The following is a 20815-nucleotide window of genomic DNA, read 5'->3' on the forward strand; positions in this document are numbered from 1 at the left end:
CAGCAAATGTGGGGCTCTGTGCTTTCTTTCGTTCTGAAAAAGTGTTAGTGTTTTCAGCGGAAAAGCGATTCTGCGCAACAATGGGAACACTTCTCCTTCCCAGGCACAGAGAAGGTGCTAGCAGGGAATTCTCTGCCTGCCTTTCCCCAGTGCTCTGCAAGCTCTCCAGGGCAACAGAAAATGTGGGGCTCTGTGCTTTCTTTCGTTCTGAACAAGTGTTAGTGTTTTCAGCGGAAAAGCCATTCTGCGCAACAATGGAAACACTTCTCCTTCCCAGGCACAGAGAAGGTGCTAGCAGGGAATTCTCTGCCTGCCTTTCCCCAGTGCTCTGCAAGCTCTCCAGGGCAACAGAAAATGTGGGGCTCTGTGCTTTCTTTCGTTCTGAACAAGTTTTAGTGTTTTCTGCAGCGACGCAAATACGATTCTGCGCAACATTGGGAACACTTCTCCTTCCCAGGCATAGAGAAGGTGCTAGCAGGGAATTCTCTGCCTGCCTTTAACCAGTGCTCTGCAAGCTCTCCAGGGCAACAGCAAATGTGGGGCTCTGTGCTTTCTTTCGTTCTGAAAAAGTGTTAGTGTTTTCTGCAGCGACGCAAATGCCATTCTGCGCAACAATGGGAACACTTCTCCTTCCCAGGCACAGAGAAGGTGCTAGCAGGGAATTCTCTGCCTGCCTTTCCCCAGTGCTCTGCAAGCTCTCCAGGGCAACAGCAAATGTGGGGCTCTGTGCTTTCTTTCTTTCTGAAAAAGTGTTAGTGTTTTCAGCGGAAAAGCGATTCTGCGCAACATTGGGAACACTTCTCCTTCCCAGGCACAGAGAAAGTGCTAGCAGGGAATTCTCTGCCTGCCTTTCCCCAGTGCTCTGCAAGCTCTCCAGGGCAACAGCAAATGTGGGGCTCTGTGCTTTCTTTCGTTCTGAAAAAGTGTTAGTGTTTTCTGCGGAAAAGCGATTCTGCGCAACATTGGGAACACTTCTCCTTCGCAGGCACAGAGAAGGTGCTAGCAGGGAATTCTCTGCCTGCCTTTCCCCAGTGCTCTGCAAGCTCTCCAGGGCAACAGCAAATGTGGGGCTCTGTGCTTTCTTTCATTCTGAAAAAGTGTTAGTGTTTTCTGGAGAGAAGCGATTCTGCGCAACAATGGGAACACTTCTCCTTCCCAGGCACAGAGAAGGTGCTAGCAGGGAATTCTCTGCCTGCCTTTCCCCAGTGCTCTGCAAGCTCTCCAGGGCAACAGCAAATGTGGGGCTCTGTGCTTTCTTTCGTTCTGAACAAGTTTTAGTGTTTTCTGCAGCGACGCAAATACGATTTTGCGCAACAATGCGAACACTTCTCCTTCCCAGGCACAGAGAAGGTACTAGCAGGGAATTCTCTGCCTGCCTTTCCCCAGTGCTCTGCAAGCTCTCCAGGGCAACAGCAAATGTGGGGCTCTGTGCTTTCTTTCGTTCTGAACAAGTTTTAGTGTTTTCTGCAGCGACGCAAATACGATTCTGCGCAACAATGGGAACACTTCTCCTTCCCAGGCACAGAGAAGGTGCTAGCAGGGAATTCTCTGCCTGCCTTTCCCCAGTGCTCTGCAAGCTCTCCAGGGCAACAGCAAATGTGGGGCTCTGTGCTTTCTTTCGTTCTGAACAAGTTTTAGTGTTTTCTGCAGCGACGCAAATACGATTCTGCGCAACAATGCGAACACTTCTCCTTCCCAGGCACAGAGAAGGTACTAGCAGGGAATTCTCTGCCTGCCTTTCCCCAGTGCTCTGCAAGCTCTCCAGGGCAACAGCAAATGTGGGGCTCTGTGCTTTCTTTCGTTCTGAACAAGTTTTAGTGTTTTCTGCAGCGACGCAAATACGATTCTGCGCAACAATGGGAACACTTCTCCTTCCCAGGCACAGAGAAGGTGCTAGCAGGGAATTCTCTGCCTGCCTTTCCCCAGTGCTCTGCAAGCTCTCCAGGGCAACAGCAAATGTGGGGCTCTGTGCTTTCTTTCGTTCTGAACAAGTTTTAGTGTTTTCTGCAGCGACGCAAATACGATTCTGCGCAACAATGGGAACACTTCTCCTTTCCAGGCACAGAGAAAGTGCTAGCAGGGAATTCTCTGCCTGCCTTTCCCCAGTGCTCTGCAAGCTCTCCAGGGCAACAGCAAATGTGGGGCTCTGTGCTTTCTTTCGTTCTGAACAAGTTTTAGTGTTTTCTGCAGCGACGCAAATACGATTCTGCGCAACAATGCGAACACTTCTCCTTCCCAGGCACAGAGAAGGTGCTAGCAGGGAATTCTCTGCCTGCCTTTCCCCAGTGCTCTGCAAGCTCTCCAGGGCAAAAGCAAATGTGGGGCTCTGTGCATTCTTTCGTTCTGAAAAAGTGTTAGTGTTTTCAGCGGAAAAGCAATTCTGCGCAACAATGGGAACACTTCTCCTTCCCAGGCACAGAGAAGGTGCTAGCAGGGAATTCTCTGCCTGCCTTTCCCCAGTGCTCTGCAAGCTCTCCAGGGCAACAGCAAATGTGGGGCTCTGTGCTTCCTTTCGTTCTTGAAAAAGTGTTAGTGTTTTCTACAGCAACGCAAATGCGATTCTGCGCAACAATGGGAACACTTCTCCTTCCCAGGCACAGAGAAGGTGCTAGCAGGGAATTCTCTGCCTGCCTTTCCCCAGTGCTCTGCAAGCTCTCCAGGAGAACAGCAAATGTGGGGCTCTGTGCTTTCTTTCGTTCTGAAAAAGTGTTATTGTATTCTGCGGAAAAGCGATTCTGTGCAACAATGGGAACACTTCTCCTTCCCAGGCACAGAGAAGGTGCTAGCAGGGAATTCTCTGCCTGCCTTTCCCCAGTGCTCTGCAAGCTCTCCAGGGCAACAGCAAATGTGGGGCTCTGTGCTTTCTTTCGTTCTGAACAAGTTTTAGTGTTTTCTGCAGCGACGCAAATACGATTCTGCGCAACAATGGGAACACTTCTCCTTCCCAGGCACAGAGAAGGTACTAGCAGGGAATTCTCTGCCTGCCTTTCCCCAGTGCTCTGCAAGCTCTCCAGGGCAACAGAAAATGTGGGGCTCTGTGCTTTCTTTCGTTCTGAACAAGTGTTAGTGTTTTCAGCGGAAAAGCCATTCTGCGCAACAATGGGAACACTTCTCCTTCCCAGGCACAGAGAAGGTGCTAGCAGGGAATTCTCTGCCTGCCTTTCCCCAGCGCTCTGCAAGCTCTCCAGGGCAACAGCAAATGTGGGGCTCTGTGCTTTCTTTCGTTCTGAACAAGTTTTAGTGATTTCTGCAGCGACGCAAATACGATTCTGCGCAACAATGCGAACACTTCTCCTTCCCAGGCACAGAGAAGTTGCTAGCAGGGAATTCTCTGCCTGCCTTTCCCCAGTGCTCTGCAAGCTCTCCAGGGCAACAGCAAATGTGGGGCTCTGTGCTTTCTTTCGTTCTGAACAACTGTTAGTGTTTTCTGCAGCGAGGCAAATACGATTCTGCACCACAATGGGAACACTTCTCCTTCCCAGGCACAGAGAAGGTGCTAGCAGGGAATTCTCTGCCTGCCTTTCCCCAGTGCTCTGCAAGCTCTCCAGGGCAACAGCAAATGTGGGGCTCTGTGCTTTCTTTTGTTCTGAAAAAGTGTTAGTGTTTTCTGCGGAAAAGCGATTCTGCGCAACATTGGGAACACTTCTCGTTCCCAGGCACAGAGAAGGTGCTAGCAGGGAATTCTCTGCCTGCCTTTCCCCAGTGCTCTGCAAGCTCTCCAGGGCAACAGCAAATGTGGGGCTCTGTGCTTTCTTTCGTTCTGAACAAGTGTTAGTGTTTTCTGGAGAGAAGCGATTCTGCGCAACAATGGGAACACTTCTCCTTCCCAGGCACAGAGAAGGTGCTAGCAGGGAATTCTCTGCCTGCCTATCCCCAGTGCTCTGCAAGCTCTCCAGGGCAACAGCAAATGTGGGGCTCTGTGCTTTCTTTCGTTCTGAAAAAGTGTTATTGTATTCTGCGGAAAAGCGATTCTGTGCAACAATGGGAACACTTCTGCTTCCCAGGCACAGAGAAGGTGCTAGCAGGGAATTCTCTGCCTGCCTTTCCCCAGTGCTCTGCAAGCTCTCCAGGGCAACAGCAAATGTGGGGCTCTGTGCTTTCTTTCGTTCTGAACAAGTTTTAGTGTTTTCTGCAGCGACGCAAATGCCATTCTGCGCAACAATGGGAACACTTCTCCTTCCCAGGCACAGAGAAGGTGCTAGCAGGGAATTCTCTGCCTGCCTTTCCCCAGTGCTCTGCAAGCTCTCCAGGGCAACAGCAAATGTGGGGCTCTGTGCTTTCTTTCATTCTGAAAAAGTGTTAGTGTTTTCTGGAGAGAAGCGATTCTGCGCAACAATGGGAACACTTCTACTTCCCAGACACAGAGAAAGTGCTAGCAGGGAATTCTCTGCCTGCCTTTCCCCAGTGCTCTGCAAGCTCTCCAGGGCAACAGCAAATGTGGGGCTCTGTGCTTTCTTTCGTTCTGAAAAAGTGTTATTTTTTTTCTGCGGAAAAGCGATTCGGCGCAACAGTGCGAACACTTCTCCTTCGCAGGCACAGAGAAGGTGCTAGCAGGGAATTCTCTGCCTGCCTTTCCCCAGTGCTCTGCAAGCTCTCCAGGGCAACAGCAAATGTGGGGCTCTGTGCTTTCTTTCATTCTGAAAAAGTGTTAGTGTTTTCTGCAGCGACGCAAATGCCATTCTGCGCAACAATGGGAACACTTCTCCTTCCCAGGCACAGAGAAGGTGCTAGCAGGGAATTCTCTGCCTGACTTTCCCCAGTGCTCTGCAAGCTCTCCAGGGCAACAGCAAATGTGGGGCTCTGTGCTTTCTTTCGTTCTGAAAAAGTGTTAGTGTTTTCAGTGGAAAAGCGATTCTGCGCAACATTGGGAACACTTCTCCTTCCCAGGCACAGAGAAAGTGCTAGCAGGGAATTCTCTGCCTGCCTTTCCCCAGTGCTCTGCAAGCTCTCCAGGGCAACAGCAAATGTGGGGCTCTGTGCTTTCTTTCATTCTGAAAAAGTGTTAGTGTTTTCTGCAGCGACGCAAATGCCATTCTGCGCAACAATGGGAACACTTCTCCTTCCCAGGCACAGAGAAGGTGCTAGCAGGGAATTCTCTGCCTGCCTTTCCCCAGTGCTCTGCAAGCTCTCCAGGGCAACAGCAAATGTGGGGCTCTGTGCTTTCTTTCGTTCTGAACAAGTTGTAGTGTTTTCAGTGGAAAAGCGATTCTGCGCAACATTGGGAACACTTCTCCTTCCCAGGCACAGAGAAAGTGCTAGCAGGGAATTCTCTGCCTGCCTTTCCCCAGTGCTCTGCAAGCTCTCCAGGGCAACAGCAAATGTGGGGCTCTGTGCTTTCTTTCGTTCTGAACAAGTGTTAGTGTTTTCTGCGGAAAAGCGATTCTGCGCAACATTGGGAACACTTCTCCTTCCCAGGCACAGAGAAGGTGCTAGCAGGGAATTCTCTGCCTGCCTTTCCCCAGTGCTCTGCAAGCTCTCCAGGGCAACAGCAAATGTGGGGCTCTGTGCTTTCTTTCGTTCTGAAAAAGTGTTATTTTTTTTCTGCGGAAAAGCGATTCTGCGCAACAGTGCGAACACTTCTCCTTCGCAGGCACAGAGAAGGTGCTAGCAGGGAATTCTCTGCCTGCCTTTCCCCAGTGCTCTGCAAGCTCTCCAGGGCAACAGCAAATGTGGGGCTCTGTGCTTTCTTTCATTCTGAAAAAGTGTTAGTGTTTTCTGCAGCGACGCAAATGCCATTCTGCGCAACAATGGGAACACTTCTCCTTCCCAGGCACAGAGAAGGTGCTAGCATGGAATTCTCTGCCTGCCTTTCCCCAGTGCTCTGCAAGCTCTCCAGGGCAACAGCAAATGTGGGGCTCTGTGCTTTCTTTCGTTCTGAAAAAGTGTTAGTGTTTTCAGTGGAAAAGCGATTCTGCGCAACATTGGGAACACTTCTCCTTCCCAGGCACAGAGAAAGTGCTAGCAGGGAATTCTCTGCCTGCCTTTCCCCAGTGCTCTGCAAGCTCTCCAGGGCAACAGCAAATGTGGGGCTCTGTGCTTTCTTTCATTCTGAAAAAGTGTTAGTGTTTTCTGCAGCGACGCAAATGCCATTCTGCGCAACAATGGGAACACTTCTCCTTCCCAGGCACAGAGAAGGTGCTAGCAGGGAATTCTCTGCCTGCCTTTCCCCAGTGCTCTGCAAGCTCTCCAGGGCAACAGCAAATGTGGGGCTCTGTGCTTTCTTTCGTTCTGAAAAAGTGTTAGTGTTTTCAGTGGAAAAGCGATTCTGCGCAACATTGGGAACACTTCTCCTTCCCAGGCACAGAGAAAGTGCTAGCAGGGAATTCTCTGCCTGCCTTTCCCCAGTGCTCTGCAAGCTCTCCAGGGCAACAGCAAATGTGGGGCTCTGTGCTTTCTTTCGTTCTGAACAAGTGTTAGTGTTTTCTGCGGAAAAGCGATTCTGCGCAACATTGGGAACACTTCTCCTTCCCAGGCACAGAGAAGGTGCTAGCAGGGAATTCTCTGCCTGCCTTTCCCCAGTGCTCTGCAAGCTCTCCAGGGCAACAGCAAATGTGGGGCTCTGTGCTTTCTTTTGTTCTGAAAAAGTGTTATTGTATTCTGCGGAAAAGCGATTCTGTGCAACAATGGGAACACTTCTCCTTCCCAGGCACAGAGAAGGTGCTAGCAGGGACATCTCTGCCTGCCTTTCCCCAGTGCTCTGCAAGCTCTCCAGGGCAACAGCAAATGTGGGGCTCTGTGCTTTCTTTCGTTCTGAACAAGTTTTAGTGTTTTCAGCGGAAAAGCGATTCTGCGCAACAATGGGAACACTTCTCCTTCCCAGGCACAGAGAAGGTGCTAGCAGGGAATTCTCTGCCTGCCTTTCCCCAGTGCTCTGCAAGCTCTCCAGGGCAACAGAAAATGTGGGGCTCTGTGCTTTCTTTCGTTCTGAACAAGTGTTAGTGTTTTCAGCATAAAAGCCATTCTGCGCAACAATGGAAACACTTCTCCTTCCCAGGCACAGAGAAGGTGCTAGCAGGGAATTCTCTGCCTGCCTTTCCCCAGTGCTCTGCAAGCTCTCCAGGGCAACAGAAAATGTGGGGCTCTGTGCTTTCTTTCGTTCTGAACAAGTTTTAGTGTTTTCTGCAGCGACGCAAATACGATTCTGCGCAACATTGGGAACACTTCTCCTTCCCAGGCATAGAGAAGGTGCTAGCAGGGAATTCTCTGCCTGCCTTTAACCAGTGCTCTGCAAGCTCTCCAGGGCAACAGCAAATGTGGGGCTCTGTGCTTTCTTTCGTTCTGAAAAAGTGTTAGTGTTTTCTGCAGCGACGCAAATGCCATTCTGCGCAACAATGGGAACACTTCTCCTTCCCAGGCACAGAGAAGGTGCTAGCATGGAATTCTCTGCCTGCCTTTCCCCAGTGCTCTGCAAGCTCTCCAGGGCAACAGCAAATGTGGGGCTCTGTGCTTTCTTTCTTTCTGAAAAAGTGTTAGTGTTTTCAGCGGAAAAGCGATTCTGCGCAACATTGGGAACACTTCTCCTTCCCAGGCACAGAGAAAGTGCTAGCAGGGAATTCTCTGCCTGCCTTTCCCCAGTGCTCTGCAAGCTCTCCAGGGCAACAGCAAATGTGGGGCTCTGTGCTTTCTTTCGTTCTGAAAAAGTGTTAGTGTTTTCTGCGGAAAAGCGATTCTGCGCAACATTGGGAACACTTCTCCTTCGCAGGCACAGAGAAGGTGCTAGCAGGGAATTCTCTGCCTGCCTTTCCCCAGTGCTCTGCAAGCTCTCCAGGGCAACAGCAAATGTGGGGCTCTGTGCTTTCTTTCATTCTGAAAAAGTGTTAGTGTTTTCTGGAGAGAAGCGATTCTGCGCAACAATGGGAACACTTCTCCTTCCCAGGCACAGAGAAGGTGCTAGCAGGGAATTCTCTGCCTGCCTTTCCCCAGTGCTCTGCAAGCTCTCCAGGGCAACAGCAAATGTGGGGCTCTGTGCTTTCTTTCGTTCTGAACAAGTTTTAGTGTTTTCTGCAGCGACGCAAATACGATTTTGCGCAACAATGCGAACACTTCTCCTTCCCAGGCACAGAGAAGGTACTAGCAGGGAATTCTCTGCCTGCCTTTCCCCAGTGCTCTGCAAGCTCTCCAGGGCAACAGCAAATGTGGGGCTCTGTGCTTTCTTTCGTTCTGAACAAGTTTTAGTGTTTTCTGCAGCGACGCAAATACGATTCTGCGCAACAATGGGAACACTTCTCCTTCCCAGGCACAGAGAAGGTGCTAGCAGGGAATTCTCTGCCTGCCTTTCCCCAGTGCTCTGCAAGCTCTCCAGGGCAACAGCAAATGTGGGGCTCTGTGCTTTCTTTCGTTCTGAAAAAGTGTTAGTGTTTTCAGCGGAAAAGCCATTCTGCGCAACAATGGAAACACTTCTCCTTCCCAGGCACAGAGAAGGTGCTAGCAGGGAATTCTCTGCCTGCCTTTCCCCAGTGCTCTGCAAGCTCTCCAGGGCAACAGAAAATGTGGGGCTCTGTGCTTTCTTTCGTTCTGAACAAGTTTTAGTGTTTTCTGCAGCGACGCAAATACGATTCTGCGCAACATTGGGAACACTTCTCCTTCCCAGGCATAGAGAAGGTGCTAGCAGGGAATTCTCTGCCTGCCTTTAACCAGTGCTCTGCAAGCTCTCCAGGGCAACAGCAAATGTGGGGCTCTGTGCTTTCTTTCGTTCTGAAAAAGTGTTAGTGTTTTCTGCAGCGACGCAAATGCCATTCTGCGCAACAATGGGAACACTTCTCCTTCCCAGGCACAGAGAAGGTGCTAGCATGGAATTCTCTGCCTGCCTTTCCCCAGTGCTCTGCAAGCTCTCCAGGGCAACAGCAAATGTGGGGCTCTGTGCTTTCTTTCTTTCTGAAAAAGTGTTAGTGTTTTCAGCGGAAAAGCGATTCTGCGCAACATTGGGAACACTTCTCCTTCCCAGGCACAGAGAAAGTGCTAGCAGGGAATTCTCTGCCTGCCTTTCCCCAGTGCTCTGCAAGCTCTCCAGGGCAACAGCAAATGTGGGGCTCTGTGCTTTCTTTCGTTCTGAAAAAGTGTTAGTGTTTTCTGCGGAAAAGCGATTCTGCGCAACATTGGGAACACTTCTCCTTCGCAGGCACAGAGAAGGTGCTAGCAGGGAATTCTCTGCCTGCCTTTCCCCAGTGCTCTGCAAGCTCTCCAGGGCAACAGCAAATGTGGGGCTCTGTGCTTTCTTTCATTCTGAAAAAGTGTTAGTGTTTTCTGGAGAGAAGCGATTCTGCGCAACAATGGGAACACTTCTCCTTCCCAGGCACAGAGAAGGTGCTAGCAGGGAATTCTCTGCCTGCCTTTCCCCAGTGCTCTGCAAGCTCTCCAGGGCAACAGCAAATGTGGGGCTCTGTGCTTTCTTTCGTTCTGAACAAGTTTTAGTGTTTTCTGCAGCGACGCAAATACGATTTTGCGCAACAATGCGAACACTTCTCCTTCCCAGGCACAGAGAAGGTACTAGCAGGGAATTCTCTGCCTGCCTTTCCCCAGTGCTCTGCAAGCTCTCCAGGGCAACAGCAAATGTGGGGCTCTGTGCTTTCTTTCGTTCTGAACAAGTTTTAGTGTTTTCTGCAGCGACGCAAATACGATTCTGCGCAACAATGGGAACACTTCTCCTTCCCAGGCACAGAGAAGGTGCTAGCAGGGAATTCTCTGCCTGCCTTTCCCCAGTGCTCTGCAAGCTCTCCAGGGCAACAGCAAATGTGGGGCTCTGTGCTTTCTTTCGTTCTGAAAAAGTTTTAGTGTTTTCTGCAGCGACGCAAATACGATTCTGCGCAACAATGCGAACACTTCTCCTTCCCAGGCACAGAGAAGGTACTAGCAGGGAATTCTCTGCCTGCCTTTCCCCAGTGCTCTGCAAGCTCTCCAGGGCAACAGCAAATGTGGGGCTCTGTGCTTTCTTTCGTTCTGAACAAGTTTTAGTGTTTTCTGCAGCGACGCAAATACGATTCTGCGCAACAATGGGAACACTTCTCCTTCCCAGGCACAGAGAAGGTGCTAGCAGGGAATTCTCTGCCTGCCTTTCCCCAGTGCTCTGCAAGCTCTCCAGGGCAACAGCAAATGTGGGGCTCTGTGCTTTCTTTCGTTCTGAACAAGTTTTAGTGTTTTCTGCAGCGACGCAAATACGATTCTGCGCAACAATGGGAACACTTCTCCTTTCCAGGCACAGAGAAAGTGCTAGCAGGGAATTCTCTGCCTGCCTTTCCCCAGTGCTCTGCAAGCTCTCCAGGGCAACAGCAAATGTGGGGCTCTGTGCTTTCTTTCGTTCTGAACAAGTTTTAGTGTTTTCTGCAGCGACGCAAATACGATTCTGCGCAACAATGCGAACACTTCTCCTTCCCAGGCACAGAGAAGGTGCTAGCAGGGAATTCTCTGCCTGCCTTTCCCCAGTGCTCTGCAAGCTCTCCAGGGCAAAAGCAAATGTGGGGCTCTGTGCATTCTTTCGTTCTGAAAAAGTGTTAGTGTTTTCAGCGGAAAAGCAATTCTGCGCAACAATGGGAACACTTCTCCTTCCCAGGCACAGAGAAGGTGCTAGCAGGGAATTCTCTGCCTGCCTTTCCCCAGTGCTCTGCAAGCTCTCCAGGGCAACAGCAAATGTGGGGCTCTGTGCTTCCTTTCGTTCTTGAAAAAGTGTTAGTGTTTTCTACAGCAACGCAAATGCGATTCTGCGCAACAATGGGAACACTTCTCCTTCCCAGGCACAGAGAAGGTGCTAGCAGGGAATTCTCTGCCTGCCTTTCCCCAGTGCTCTGCAAGCTCTCCAGGAGAACAGCAAATGTGGGGCTCTGTGCTTTCTTTCGTTCTGAAAAAGTGTTATTGTATTCTGCGGAAAAGCGATTCTGTGCAACAATGGGAACACTTCTCCTTCCCAGGCACAGAGAAGGTGCTAGCAGGGAATTCTCTGCCTGCCTTTCCCCAGTGCTCTGCAAGCTCTCCAGGGCAACAGCAAATGTGGGGCTCTGTGCTTTCTTTCGTTCTGAACAAGTTTTAGTGTTTTCTGCAGCGACGCAAATACGATTCTGCGCAACAATGGGAACACTTCTCCTTCCCAGGCACAGAGAAGGTACTAGCAGGGAATTCTCTGCCTGCCTTTCCCCAGTGCTCTGCAAGCTCTCCAGGGCAACAGAAAATGTGGGGCTCTGTGCTTTCTTTCGTTCTGAACAAGTGTTAGTGTTTTCAGCGGAAAAGCCATTCTGCGCAACAATGGGAACACTTCTCCTTCCCAGGCACAGAGAAGGTGCTAGCAGGGAATTCTCTGCCTGCCTTTCCCCAGCGCTCTGCAAGCTCTCCAGGGCAACAGCAAATGTGGGGCTCTGTGCTTTCTTTCGTTCTGAACAAGTTTTAGTGATTTCTGCAGCGACGCAAATACGATTCTGCGCAACAATGCGAACACTTCTCCTTCCCAGGCACAGAGAAGTTGCTAGCAGGGAATTCTCTGCCTGCCTTTCCCCAGTGCTCTGCAAGCTCTCCAGGGCAACAGCAAATGTGGGGCTCTGTGCTTTCTTTCGTTCTGAACAACTGTTAGTGTTTTCTGCAGCGAGGCAAATACGATTCTGCACCACAATGGGAACACTTCTCCTTCCCAGGCACAGAGAAGGTGCTAGCAGGGAATTCTCTGCCTGCCTTTCCCCAGTGCTCTGCAAGCTCTCCAGGGCAACAGCAAATGTGGGGCTCTGTGCTTTCTTTTGTTCTGAAAAAGTGTTAGTGTTTTCTGCGGAAAAGCGATTCTGCGCAACATTGGGAACACTTCTCGTTCCCAGGCACAGAGAAGGTGCTAGCAGGGAATTCTCTGCCTGCCTTTCCCCAGTGCTCTGCAAGCTCTCCAGGGCAACAGCAAATGTGGGGCTCTGTGCTTTCTTTCGTTCTGAACAAGTGTTAGTGTTTTCTGGAGAGAAGCGATTCTGCGCAACAATGGGAACACTTCTCCTTCCCAGGCACAGAGAAGGTGCTAGCAGGGAATTCTCTGCCTGCCTATCCCCAGTGCTCTGCAAGCTCTCCAGGGCAACAGCAAATGTGGGGCTCTGTGCTTTCTTTCGTTCTGAAAAAGTGTTATTGTATTCTGCGGAAAAGCGATTCTGTGCAACAATGGGAACACTTCTGCTTCCCAGGCACAGAGAAGGTGCTAGCAGGGAATTCTCTGCCTGCCTTTCCCCAGTGCTCTGCAAGCTCTCCAGGGCAACAGCAAATGTGGGGCTCTGTGCTTTCTTTCGTTCTGAACAAGTTTTAGTGTTTTCTGCAGCGACGCAAATGCCATTCTGCGCAACAATGGGAACACTTCTCCTTCCCAGGCACAGAGAAGGTGCTAGCAGGGAATTCTCTGCCTGCCTTTCCCCAGTGCTCTGCAAGCTCTCCAGGGCAACAGCAAATGTGGGGCTCTGTGCTTTCTTTCATTCTGAAAAAGTGTTAGTGTTTTCTGGAGAGAAGCGATTCTGCGCAACAATGGGAACACTTCTACTTCCCAGACACAGAGAAAGTGCTAGCAGGGAATTCTCTGCCTGCCTTTCCCCAGTGCTCTGCAAGCTCTCCAGGGCAACAGCAAATGTGGGGCTCTGTGCTTTCTTTCGTTCTGAAAAAGTGTTATTTTTTTTCTGCGGAAAAGCGATTCGGCGCAACAGTGCGAACACTTCTCCTTCGCAGGCACAGAGAAGGTGCTAGCAGGGAATTCTCTGCCTGCCTTTCCCCAGTGCTCTGCAAGCTCTCCAGGGCAACAGCAAATGTGGGGCTCTGTGCTTTCTTTCATTCTGAAAAAGTGTTAGTGTTTTCTGCAGCGACGCAAATGCCATTCTGCGCAACAATGGGAACACTTCTCCTTCCCAGGCACAGAGAAGGTGCTAGCAGGGAATTCTCTGCCTGACTTTCCCCAGTGCTCTGCAAGCTCTCCAGGGCAACAGCAAATGTGGGGCTCTGTGCTTTCTTTCGTTCTGAAAAAGTGTTAGTGTTTTCAGTGGAAAAGCGATTCTGCGCAACATTGGGAACACTTCTCCTTCCCAGGCACAGAGAAAGTGCTAGCAGGGAATTCTCTGCCTGCCTTTCCCCAGTGCTCTGCAAGCTCTCCAGGGCAACAGCAAATGTGGGGCTCTGTGCTTTCTTTCATTCTGAAAAAGTGTTAGTGTTTTCTGCAGCGACGCAAATGCCATTCTGCGCAACAATGGGAACACTTCTCCTTCCCAGGCACAGAGAAGGTGCTAGCAGGGAATTCTCTGCCTGCCTTTCCCCAGTGCTCTGCAAGCTCTCCAGGGCAACAGCAAATGTGGGGCTCTGTGCTTTCTTTCGTTCTGAACAAGTTGTAGTGTTTTCAGTGGAAAAGCGATTCTGCGCAACATTGGGAACACTTCTCCTTCCCAGGCACAGAGAAAGTGCTAGCAGGGAATTCTCTGCCTGCCTTTCCCCAGTGCTCTGCAAGCTCTCCAGGGCAACAGCAAATGTGGGGCTCTGTGCTTTCTTTCGTTCTGAACAAGTTTTAGTGTTTTCTGCGGAAAAGCGATTCTGCGCAACATTGGGAACACTTCTCCTTCCCAGGCACAGAGAAGGTGCTAGCAGGGAATTCTCTGCCTGCCTTTCCCCAGTGCTCTGCAAGCTCTCCAGGGCAACAGCAAATGTGGGGCTCTGTGCTTTCTTTCGTTCTGAAAAAGTGTTATTTTTTTTCTGCGGAAAAGCGATTCTGCGCAACAGTGCGAACACTTCTCCTTCGCAGGCACAGAGAAGGTGCTAGCAGGGAATTCTCTGCCTGCCTTTCCCCAGTGCTCTGCAAGCTCTCCAGGGCAACAGCAAATGTGGGGCTCTGTGCTTTCTTTCATTCTGAAAAAGTGTTAGTGTTTTCTGCAGCGACGCAAATGCCATTCTGCGCAACAATGGGAACACTTCTCCTTCCCAGGCACAGAGAAGGTGCTAGCAGGGAATTCTCTGCCTGCCTTTCCCCAGTGCTCTGCAAGCTCTCCAGGGCAACAGCAAATGTGGGGCTCTGTGCTTTCTTTCGTTCTGAAAAAGTGTTAGTGTTTTCAGTGGAAAAGCGATTCTGCGCAACATTGGGAACACTTCTCCTTCCCAGGCACAGAGAAAGTGCTAGCAGGGAATTCTCTGCCTGCCTTTCCCCAGTGCTCTGCAAGCTCTCCAGGGCAACAGCAAATGTGGGGCTCTGTGCTTTCTTTCATTCTGAAAAAGTGTTAGTGTTTTCTGCAGCGACGCAAATGCCATTCTGCGCAACAATGGGAACACTTCTCCTTCCCAGGCACAGAGAAGGTGCTAGCAGGGAATTCTCTGCCTGCCTTTCCCCAGTGCTCTGCAAGCTCTCCAGGGCAACAGCAAATGTGGGGCTCTGTGCTTTCTTTCGTTCTGAAAAAGTGTTAGTGTTTTCAGTGGAAAAGCGATTCTGCGCAACATTGGGAACACTTCTCCTTCCCAGGCACAGAGAAAGTGCTAGCAGGGAATTCTCTGCCTGCCTTTCCCCAGTGCTCTGCAAGCTCTCCAGGGCAACAGCAAATGTGGGGCTCTGTGCTTTCTTTCGTTCTGAACAAGTGTTAGTGTTTTCTGCGGAAAAGCGATTCTGCGCAACATTGGGAACACTTCTCCTTCCCAGGCACAGAGAAGGTGCTAGCAGGGAATTCTCTGCCTGCCTTTCCCCAGTGCTCTGCAAGCTCTCCAGGGCAACAGCAAATGTGGGGCTCTGTGCTTTCTTTTGTTCTGAAAAAGTGTTATTGTATTCTGCGGAAAAGCGATTCTGTGCAACAATGGGAACACTTCTCCTTCCCAGGCACAGAGAAGGTGCTAGCAGGGACATCTCTGCCTGCCTTTCCCCAGTGCTCTGCAAGCTCTCCAGGGCAACAGCAAATGTGGGGCTCTGTGCTTTCTTTCGTTCTGAACAAGTTTTAGTGTTTTCAGCGGAAAAGCGATTCTGCGCAACAATGGGAACACTTCTCCTTCCCAGGCACAGAGAAGGTGCTAGCAGGGAATTCTCTGCCTGCCTTTCCCCAGTGCTCTGCAAGCTCTCCAGGGCAACAGAAAATGTGGGGCTCTGTGCTTTCTTTCGTTCTGAACAAGTGTTAGTGTTTTCAGCATAAAAGCCATTCTGCGCAACAATGGAAACACTTCTCCTTCCCAGGCACAGAGAAGGTGCTAGCAGGGAATTCTCTGCCTGCCTTTCCCCAGTGCTCTGCAAGCTCTCCAGGGCAACAGAAAATGTGGGGCTCTGTGCTTTCTTTCGTTCTGAACAAGTTTTAGTGTTTTCTGCAGCGACGCAAATACGATTCTGCGCAACATTGGGAACACTTCTCCTTCCCAGGCATAGAGAAGGTGCTAGCAGGGAATTCTCTGCCTGCCTTTAACCAGTGCTCTGCAAGCTCTCCAGGGCAACAGCAAATGTGGGGCTCTGTGCTTTCTTTCGTTCTGAAAAAGTGTTAGTGTTTTCTGCAGCGACGCAAATGCCATTCTGCGCAACAATGGGAACACTTCTCCTTCCCAGGCACAGAGAAGGTGCTAGCATGGAATTCTCTGCCTGCCTTTCCCCAGTGCTCTGCAAGCTCTCCAGGGCAACAGCAAATGTGGGGCTCTGTGCTTTCTTTCTTTCTGAAAAAGTGTTAGTGTTTTCAGCGGAAAAGCGATTCTGCGCAACATTGGGAACACTTCTCCTTCCCAGGCACAGAGAAAGTGCTAGCAGGGAATTCTCTGCCTGCCTTTCCCCAGTGCTCTGCAAGCTCTCCAGGGCAACAGCAAATGTGGGGCTCTGTGCTTTCTTTCGTTCTGAAAAAGTGTTAGTGTTTTCTGCGGAAAAGCGATTCTGCGCAACATTGGGAACACTTCTCCTTCGCAGGCACAGAGAAGGTGCTAGCAGGGAATTCTCTGCCTGCCTTTCCCCAGTGCTCTGCAAGCTCTCCAGGGCAACAGCAAATGTGGGGCTCTGTGCTTTCTTTCATTCTGAAAAAGTGTTAGTGTTTTCTGGAGAGAAGCGATTCTGCGCAACAATGGGAACACTTCTCCTTCCCAGGCACAGAGAAGGTGCTAGCAGGGAATTCTCTGCCTGCCTTTCCCCAGTGCTCTGCAAGCTCTCCAGGGCAACAGCAAATGTGGGGCTCTGTGCTTTCTTTCGTTCTGAACAAGTTTTAGTGTTTTCTGCAGCGACGCAAATACGATTTTGCGCAACAATGCGAACACTTCTCCTTCCCAGGCACAGAGAAGGTACTAGCAGGGAATTCTCTGCCTGCCTTTCCCCAGTGCTCTGCAAGCTCTCCAGGGCAACAGCAAATGTGGGGCTCTGTGCTTTCTTTCGTTCTGAACAAGTTTTAGTGTTTTCTGCAGCGACGCAAATACGATTCTGCGCAACAATGGGAACACTTCTCCTTCCCAGGCACAGAGAAGGTGCTAGCAGGGAATTCTCTGCCTGCCTTTCCCCAGTGCTCTGCAAGCTCTCCAGGGCAACAGCAAATGTGGGGCTCTGTGCTTTCTTTCGTTCTGAAAAAGTGTTAGTGTTTTCAGCGGAAAAGCCATTCTGCGCAACAATGGAAACACTTCTCCTTCCCAGGCACAGAGAAGGTGCTAGCAGGGAATTCTCTGCCTGCCTTTCCCCAGTGCTCTGCAAGCTCTCCAGGGCAACAGAAAATGTGGGGCTCTGTGCTTTCTTTCGTTCTGAACAAGTTTTAGTGTTTTCTGCAGCGACGCAAATACGATTCTGCGCAACATTGGGAACACTTCTCCTTCCCAGGCATAGAGAAGGTGCTAGCAGGGAATTCTCTGCCTGCCTTTAACCAGTGCTCTGCAAGCTCTCCAGGGCAACAGCAAATGTGGGGCTCTGTGCTTTCTTTCGTTCTGAAAAAGTGTTAGTGTTTTCTGCAGCGACGCAAATGCCATTCTGCGCAACAATGGGAACACTTCTCCTTCCCAGGCACAGAGAAGGTGCTAGCATGGAATTCTCTGCCTGCCTTTCCCCAGTGCTCTGCAAGCTCTCCAGGGCAACAGCAAATGTGGGGCTCTGTGCTTTCTTTCTTTCTGAAAAAGTGTTAGTGTTTTCAGCGGAAAAGCGATTCTGCGCAACATTGGGAACACTTCTCCTTCCCAGGCACAGAGAAAGTGCTAGCAGGGAATTCTCTGCCTGCCTTTCCCCAGTGCTCTGCAAGCTCTCCAGGGCAACAGCAAATGTGGGGCTCTGTGCTTTCTTTCGTTCTGAAAAAGTGTTAGTGTTTTCTGCGGAAAAGCGATTCTGCGCAACATTGGGAACACTTCTCCTTCGCAGGCACAGAGAAGGTGCTAGCAGGGAATTCTCTGCCTGCCTTTCCCCAGTGCTCTGCAAGCTCTCCAGGGCAACAGCAAATGTGGGGCTCTGTGCTTTCTTTCATTCTGAAAAAGTGTTAGTGTTTTCTGGAGAGAAGCGATTCTGCGCAACAATGGGAACACTTCTCCTTCCCAGGCACAGAGAAGGTGCTAGCAGGGAATTCTCTGCCTGCCTTTCCCCAGTGCTCTGCAAGCTCTCCAGGGCAACAGCAAATGTGGGGCTCTGTGCTTTCTTTCGTTCTGAACAAGTTTTAGTGTTTTCTGCAGCGACGCAAATACGATTTTGCGCAACAATGCGAACACTTCTCCTTCCCAGGCACAGAGAAGGTACTAGCAGGGAATTCTCTGCCTGCCTTTCCCCAGTGCTCTGCAAGCTCTCCAGGGCAACAGCAAATGTGGGGCTCTGTGCTTTCTTTCGTTCTGAACAAGTTTTAGTGTTTTCTGCAGCGACGCAAATACGATTCTGCGCAACAATGGGAACACTTCTCCTTCCCAGGCACAGAGAAGGTGCTAGCAGGGAATTCTCTGCCTGCCTTTCCCCAGTGCTCTGCAAGCTCTCCAGGGCAACAGCAAATGTGGGGCTCTGTGCTTTCTTTCGTTCTGAAAAAGTTTTAGTGTTTTCTGCAGCGACGCAAATACGATTCTGCGCAACAATGCGAACACTTCTCCTTCCCAGGCACAGAGAAGGTACTAGCAGGGAATTCTCTGCCTGCCTTTCCCCAGTGCTCTGCAAGCTCTCCAGGGCAACAGCAAATGTGGGGCTCTGTGCTTTCTTTCGTTCTGAACAAGTTTTAGTGTTTTCTGCAGCGACGCAAATACGATTCTGCGCAACAATGGGAACACTTCTCCTTCCCAGGCACAGAGAAGGTGCTAGCAGGGAATTCTCTGCCTGCCTTTCCCCAGTGCTCTGCAAGCTCTCCAGGGCAACAGCAAATGTGGGGCTCTGTGCTTTCTTTCGTTCTGAACAAGTTTTAGTGTTTTCTGCAGCGACGCAAATACGATTCTGCGCAACAATGGGAACACTTCTCCTTTCCAGGCACAGAGAAAGTGCTAGCAGGGAATTCTCTGCCTGCCTTTCCCCAGTGCTCTGCAAGCTCTCCAGGGCAACAGCAAATGTGGGGCTCTGTGCTTTCTTTCGTTCTGAACAAGTTTTAGTGTTTTCTGCAGCGACGCAAATACGATTCTGCGCAACAATGCGAACACTTCTCCTTCCCAGGCACAGAGAAGGTGCTAGCAGGGAATTCTCTGCCTGCCTTTCCCCAGTGCTCTGCAAGCTCTCCAGGGCAAAAGCAAATGTGGGGCTCTGTGCATTCTTTCGTTCTGAAAAAGTGTTAGTGTTTTCAGCGGAAAAGCAATTCTGCGCAACAATGGGAACACTTCTCCTTCCCAGGCACAGAGAAGGTGCTAGCAGGGAATTCTCTGCCTGCCTTTCCCCAGTGCTCTGCAAGCTCTCCAGGGCAACAGCAAATGTGGGGCTCTGTGCTTCCTTTCGTTCTTGAAAAAGTGTTAGTGTTTTCTACAGCAACGCAAATGCGATTCTGCGCAACAATGGGAACACTTCTCCTTCCCAGGCACAGAGAAGGTGCTAGCAGGGAATTCTCTGCCTGCCTTTCCCCAGTGCTCTGCAAGCTCTCCAGGAGAACAGCAAATGTGGGGCTCTGTGCTTTCTTTCGTTCTGAAAAAGTGTTATTGTATTCTGCGGAAAAGCGATTCTGTGCAACAATGGGAACACTTCTCCTTCCCAGGCACAGAGAAGGTGCTAGCAGGGAATTCTCTGCCTGCCTTTCCCCAGTGCTCTGCAAGCTCTCCAGGGCAACAGCAAATGTGGGGCTCTGTGCTTTCTTTCGTTCTGAACAAGTTTTAGTGTTTTCTGCAGCGACGCAAATACGATTCTGCGCAACAATGGGAACACTTCTCCTTCCCAGGCACAGAGAAGGTACTAGCAGGGAATTCTCTGCCTGCCTTTCCCCAGTGCTCTGCAAGCTCTCCAGGGCAACAGAAAATGTGGGGCTCTGTGCTTTCTTTCGTTCTGAACAAGTGTTAGTGTTTTCAGCGGAAAAGCCATTCTGCGCAACAATGGGAACACTTCTCCTTCCCAGGCACAGAGAAGGTGCTAGCAGGGAATTCTCTGCCTGCCTTTCCCCAGCGCTCTGCAAGCTCTCCAGGGCAACAGCAAATGTGGGGCTCTGTGCTTTCTTTCGTTCTGAACAAGTTTTAGTGATTTCTGCAGCGACGCAAATACGATTCTGCGCAACAATGCGAACACTTCTCCTTCCCAGGCACAGAGAAGTTGCTAGCAGGGAATTCTCTGCCTGCCTTTCCCCAGTGCTCTGCAAGCTCTCCAGGGCAACAGCAAATGTGGGGCTCTGTGCTTTCTTTCGTTCTGAACAACTGTTAGTGTTTTCTGCAGCGAGGCAAATACGATTCTGCACCACAATGGGAACACTTCTCCTTCCCAGGCACAGAGAAGGTGCTAGCAGGGAATTCTCTGCCTGCCTTTCCCCAGTGCTCTGCAAGCTCTCCAGGGCAACAGCAAATGTGGGGCTCTGTGCTTTCTTTTGTTCTGAAAAAGTGTTAGTGTTTTCTGCGGAAAAGCGATTCTGCGCAACATTGGGAACACTTCTCGTTCCCAGGCACAGAGAAGGTGCTAGCAGGGAATTCTCTGCCTGCCTTTCCCCAGTGCTCTGCAAGCTCTCCAGGGCAACAGCAAATGTGGGGCTCTGTGCTTTCTTTCGTTCTGAACAAGTTTTAGTGTTTTCTGCAGCGACGCAAATGCCATTCTGCGCAACAATGGGAACACTTCTCCTTCCCAGGCACAGAGAAGGTGCTAGCAGGGAATTCTCTGCCTGCCTTTCCCCAGTGCTCTGCAAGCTCTCCAGGGCAACAGCAAATGTGGGGCTCTGTGCTTTCTTTCATTCTGAAAAAGTGTTAGTGTTTTCTGGAGAGAAGCGATTCTGCGCAACAATGGGAACACTTCTACTTCCCAGACACAGAGAAAGTGCTAGCAGGGAATTCTCTGCCTGCCTTTCCCCAGTGCTCTGCAAGCTCTCCAGGGCAACAGCAAATGTGGGGCTCTGTGCTTTCTTTCGTTCTGAAAAAGTGTTATTTTTTTTCTGCGGAAAAGCGATTCGGCGCAACAGTGCGAACACTTCTCCTTCGCAGGCACAGAGAAGGTGCTAGCAGGGAATTCTCTGCCTGCCTTTCCCCAGTGCTCTGCAAGCTCTCCAGGGCAACAGCAAATGTGGGGCTCTGTGCTTTCTTTCATTCTGAAAAAGTGTTAGTGTTTTCTGCAGCGACGCAAATGCCATTCTGCGCAACAATGGGAACACTTCTCCTTCCCAGGCACAGAGAAGGTGCTAGCAGGGAATTCTCTGCCTGCCTTTCCCCAGTGCTCTGCAAGCTCTCCAGGGCAACAGCAAATGTGGGGCTCTGTGCTTTCTTTCGTTCTGAAAAAGTGTTAGTGTTTTCAGTGGAAAAGCGATTCTGCGCAACATTGGGAACACTTCTCCTTCCCAGGCACAGAGAA

This window comes from Strix aluco, chromosome 5 (assembly GCF_031877795.1).
Source record: "Strix aluco isolate bStrAlu1 chromosome 5, bStrAlu1.hap1, whole genome shotgun sequence".
NCBI classification, from domain to species: domain Eukaryota; kingdom Metazoa; phylum Chordata; class Aves; order Strigiformes; family Strigidae; genus Strix; species Strix aluco.